This window comes from Colletotrichum gloeosporioides, assembly GCF_011800055.1.
Source record: "Colletotrichum gloeosporioides strain Lc1 chromosome Unknown consensus_64, whole genome shotgun sequence".
Lineage (NCBI taxonomy): Eukaryota > Fungi > Ascomycota > Sordariomycetes > Glomerellales > Glomerellaceae > Colletotrichum > Colletotrichum gloeosporioides.
This window is the reverse complement of record NW_025544709.1, coordinates 392,163-398,269: the sequence shown is the minus strand read 5'-3', so window position 1 is coordinate 398,269 and position 6,107 is coordinate 392,163.

The following is a 6,107-nucleotide window of genomic DNA, read 5'->3' as shown; positions in this document are numbered from 1 at the left end:
TAATATACCTAAAAACGCCTTTTATTTCGCTATAATACTTAATAATAAATATATAAAATATAAAGATTTTAATTTTTATTATAAAAATTAAGATAATATACTAGAATTTTTATATAAGGAATTAAAAGTATATCTTTTAAGAACTTTTATTCCTATCTTTTAAGTCTTAAAGGGACTATTTATCTAGAAATAGATAGATTAATTAAATAAAACTATTCTAGTTTTATATAATACCTATTATAAAATATCTTTTTATAATAAAGTATTATATAGAATTATAAATATCTATTAGTCTTATAATTTATTAAGAAATATATATCTATTAGTTATATTTCAACCTACNAGTTATATTTTAACTTACCTATATAAAATTAAGTAGTTTTATTTTATTTTAGTATAAAAATAATAATATATTATTATTAATATTAAAAAATAGACTCTTCTAATAATAAGTCCCTTTCTATTCCTAAACTTAAAAGTAGTATTAATTATACTACTTAGGCAGTTAGAATATAAGCTTATTTAATTACTAAAGATTTAAGCTACACTATTATAAAAAATCCTATTAGTAATAATAGTGAAAATAATAGTAATAATTCTAATATAGAGGATAAAAATCCTACTATAAAAGAATCTAAAAAAGCTTTTAGCTTAATATTATTATATATTAAAGATAGTCCTCTTATTTAAATCTAATATATAGAAACTACTAAATCTACATAAGATATATTAAAAGAAACCTATAATCCTAAAGGATTTATTTTAAATAATCTATTATTTCAGGATTTCCTAAATAATAAATTATCTAATTATAATAATATTAAAGAATATATTAATAAGGTTAAAGAAATATCTAATAAGTTAGAAGCTTAAAAATTAGATATTCTTAAGGACCTATTATTAACTTAGATTTTAAATAGGCTTAATAATAATATATTTAAGGGTTTTATATCTAATATTACTTAATACTTTAGAAATAAATCAGATTCTTATACTATAACTACTTTAATTAGTAGTATTATAGATAAATCTAAAAAAATTAATTCTAAGGAAGAAGAAATAAAAATATTAATTACTAATTATAAAACTTATAAAAAAGGGTAATATTATAAAAATAATAATAACCTTAATAATAAGTCTTATAAAGTAACTAAGGGTAAAAATAGCTAGAAAAAGACTAAAGGATTATAGTATAATAACTACAAAGTTACTAGCTATAATACTAATAAGTGCTTTTATTTAAATTTAGCTTTAGCCCTTGAAAATTAGGATACTTCTAAGGATCCTAATAATAAAATTAATAATACCCTCTAAATAGGGCTCTTATTATTAGAGACTTTAATACTAAAGCCTCTATATTAGATTCTAATTTAGAATCTAATAAAACTAATAATTATAATAATAATTTATCTAATTATTTAGAAAACTTTAATATAGCTATTAAGGTAAATTCCCCTATTAATATACTTAATACTACTATAACTAATAAAAATAATAGTAGTAATATTAAGGAAAATAAGGATATATATATAAATAATTTTATATTAGATATAGCTATAGAAGTATATATTATAACTAATAAAAACTATTTTATATCCTTAAAACCTTATAATAAATAAATAAGCTAGGGAAAAGCAAAAATAACTAATATTAAATTATATAGAGACTATTATATTAAATTTATAGATACTAATACTAAATTACTCTTTAAAAACTGCTTATATATACCTCAAATTAGTATTAATTTAATAAGCTAAGGAGTTCTTAGTAACTATAATAATATAACTACTACTTTTACTAAAAATAACGCTTTTATTAAAAGAAATAATTAACTTTTAACTAAAGCTAGTAAAAGGAGAAATTTATATTATTTACCTATTAAAGTACTAAGAAATACTAATACTAATAATAATATAAATATACTAAATACTTTAACTAATAAAATACTTATATATAATAGGCTAGGGCATATAAGTATTAATTACTTATATAAACTAAATAATAATACTATAAGTCTAAATTTACCCTTTAAACCTAATAATTTCACTAAATATGAAATTTATATTAAATCTAATTTAACTAATAAAATAAATACAATATCTACTAACGATAAGGCTACTAAATACCTAGAAAAAATCTATAGTGATTTATATAGCCCTATAAAACCTAAAACCTATAATAATTAAAGATATTTTATAACTTTTCTAGATAATTATACTAAATATCTAGAAATTAAATTATTAATTACTAAAGATAAAGCTTTTGAAGTTTTTAAACTATTTAAATTAATAGCTGAGGTAAATAGCCCTAATAATAAAAAAATAACTATTTTAAGTACTAATAATAGTACTAAATATATTAATAGTAGATTTATAGCTAAATTAGCTGATTCTACTATAATATATTAAAAATCTAATCCTTATATACTAGAACAAAATAGTACTACTAAAAGGATAAATAGGACTTTACTTAATAAAGTTAGAGCTTTATTATATAATAGTTATTTACCCTTAGAATTCTAAGGAGATACTATTTATATTATAGTTTACTTATATAATAAAACCCCTAATAGTTCTATTAATTATAAAACTCTATATTAACTAAAATATAATAAAAAGCCTAATATTTCATATTTAAGGGTTTTTAGATCTTTAGTTTATTATAAAAATAAAACTAATAAATTAACTAAATTATTACCTAGAGGTATTAAAGGTATCCTAATAGGTTTTAGTTTAAGCTTATCCTAATATAAGGTCTTTAGCTTAGAAACTAATAAGCCCTTATAGACTAAAGATCTAGTTATTATAGAAAATAACTTCCCTTATAAATATATTAATAATACTAAAACTAGTACTATTAATACTGAGAATATAGATATAGATATTATATCTAATAATCTAAATAATAATAGTANATAGATACTATATCTAATAATCTAAATAGTAATAGTATTAATAATAATAATAATAATAATAATAATAATAATAACTCTTCTACTTCTATAGACGAATTAGCTATAGAAGAATAAGATATTAATATTAATAATAATAATAGTAAACTAACTACTATTAATTACTATAATAATAAAGAAGATAAATNAGACGAATTAAATAATATATTAGTATTAAATACTAATATAGATAATCCTAATAGCTATAAATAAGCTATTAACTTAGTTAATAAATTAGACTAGGAAAAAGCTATAGATAACGAAATAAATGAATTAATAGCACAGAAAACGTGGATTTTAATTGATTTACTTAATAATAAAATCCCACTTAATACTAAGTAGGTATATAAAAAGAAAAAAGATAAAAATAGTACTATAATTAAGTATAAAGCTAAATTAATAGCTAAAAGCTTTAATTAAATTATAGGCATTAACTATATAGATACTTTTAGTACTACTTATAGGCCTAAGACCTATAAGCTATTAATAATTATAGTATTAAATAAAGGCTATATAATATATTAGTTTAACGTTAAAAATGCTTTTATATATACCCCTATAGATAAAGAAATTTATCTATATCAGCTAGAAGGCTATATTAATAAAAAATACCCTAAAAAGGTATTAAAACTACTAAAAGCTCTATATAGGCTTAAACAGAGCCCTAGATTATAGTATGAATTTCTAGCTATATAACTAGCTAAATTAGGATTTATTATATTTCCCTATAATAATAGCGTTTTTATTAATACTATAACTAAAGTTATATTATTATACTATATTAATAATATCTTAATATTAAGGCCTGAAAAAGAAGTAGAAGAATTAGCTATAAAAATAGCTAATTTAATGAAATTAGAACCTATAGGTGAGGTAAGCACCTTTTTAGGTTAATAAATTAATATTAATAAGGAAAAAGAATACTTTACTATATCCTTATATAATTATACTAAAACTATAATTAAAAAGTTTAATAAAGAAAATATATATAAATATACTACACTAGTAGATTTAACCCTTAAATTAACTAAAAATAAAAATCAAGCTATAAAACAAGATATATAGATATATCAACAGGAAGTAGGCTCTTTAATCTAGCTAGCAATAAAAACTAGGCCTAATATAGCCTTTATAGTAAATTAAGTAACTAGATTTATATTAAATCCTTTAAATATCTATTTTAAAGCTTTAGATAGGATTTAGGGTTATTTAAATTATAATACTAATTATATATTAATTTTATATTATAATATTCCTATTATAAGAATATAAGGTTTTTCTAATTCTGATTAGGGTAATTATATACCAGAAAGAAAATCTACTTCTAGCTATATATTCTTTTTAAATAAAAGTATAATAAGCTAGAATACTAGCTTATAAAAAAGCCCTACTACTAGTACTTATGAAGCTGAATATATAGCTTTAAAAAAAGCTACTAAAGAAGCTATATATTTAAATAATATTCTTATTAGTATTAATAATTTATTAAGGTTTAATTATAACCTAACTATTCCTAGTATAATTATAGATTCTTAATTAGCTTAATATTTAGCTGAAAATCTAGAATTTCACAAAAGAATAAAGTATATAGATATAACTTATCACTTTATTCGTTAGAATATTATTAATAAAAAAGTACTATTAACTTATACTAAATTAAATAAAAATATTACTAACAGCCTAACTAAAGGCCTAAATACTACATAATATAGGTAATTTATTACATATTTAAGCCTATATAACCCCACTAATTTTTAATAATATTAAGGAGAATTTAAGTAAAATAAATATTACTTAACTTCTAAGGGGCTCTAAAACTACTAAGTCCTAACTAAGTACCCCCTAAAGGAGAATTTAAGTAAAACTAAATATAACTAGCGCTATAAATAAGATATAGGGCTAAGATTACTAATACTAGTACGACTAATAAAATTATACCTAATAATTAAATAACTATCCTTATAACTATTAATTATATATTAATATAACTAAAAGGAATAAAGTAACTATAACTTTATTAAATTAGAACAAAAAGTATAATCATATAAATTACCTATTATAGTAATTCCTACAATTAGCTAGAACGAATAAAAACTATATATTAAGTTAGTTACTATAAAAAGTATATATTAATAGAATTAATAAGTCCCTAAAGTTAATAATATAGTTATTATTAACAAAAGTTAATATTAAGTTAAGATTTGAANTAAATCCCTAAAGTTAATAATACAGTTATTATTAACAAAAGTTAATATTAAGTTAAGATTTAAAACTAAAACAACAAAAACTAATAATCCATAATAAACCTATAAACTATAACTATAATAATACCACGGATCTAGAATATCTAAATCGGATTAAATAAAGCCGTAATAATTAACTTTATAATAAGGTTTTTATAGTTAATTACCTATTATAGTAATTACTTAATTAAGTAATTACCTAACTAAGTAAAGGTTTACGAGGAAAAAATATATTATATATACGATGGATTTTTCCACTTAGAACAGATTTTAAGGAAGTAAGTAATTCAATAGTTTTATCTATTTAACTATTACTACTACTTATTATTACTATTATTAGTATTATTTCTTTTATATTAATAATAACTATTTATATTAGTTATAAATGGTTATTCTTAATTATTAGGAATTTTATTATAATAATTAATAAAACGAAAAGTTTCCCCCTTTTGCTATATTATATAATATTCCTACCCCTAATAATATTACTTCGATTATATACTCTTTTACAATTATACTATTTATTTATAAAGTATAGAATAATTAATAGCTTAATATAAGGATTACTAAGTAGCGTTATTAGTAAGCCCTTAGTGAAACTTTAGCTAATTAATACCTTAACTTTTATAGTAAAGTTTCTATTTCTTAGGAGCTTAGATAAAGTAAGCTATAGTTAATATATTAGATTAACCCTTCTTATAATATTTAGACCTTTCCTAGTGAAGGCTTTTAATTTATTATCTTATAATTCTATAATTTCTACTTTATTTTAAGTAATTAATATAAGTTAGAATATTTTATAAAGGGGGTAATACCTTATTAAATAGCTAATAAATAGATTTTCATATAGATAAGTTATAAGAATCTATACTTAATATAAAGCTATCTCCTTTAGGGTTTACTAAGGTATCTAT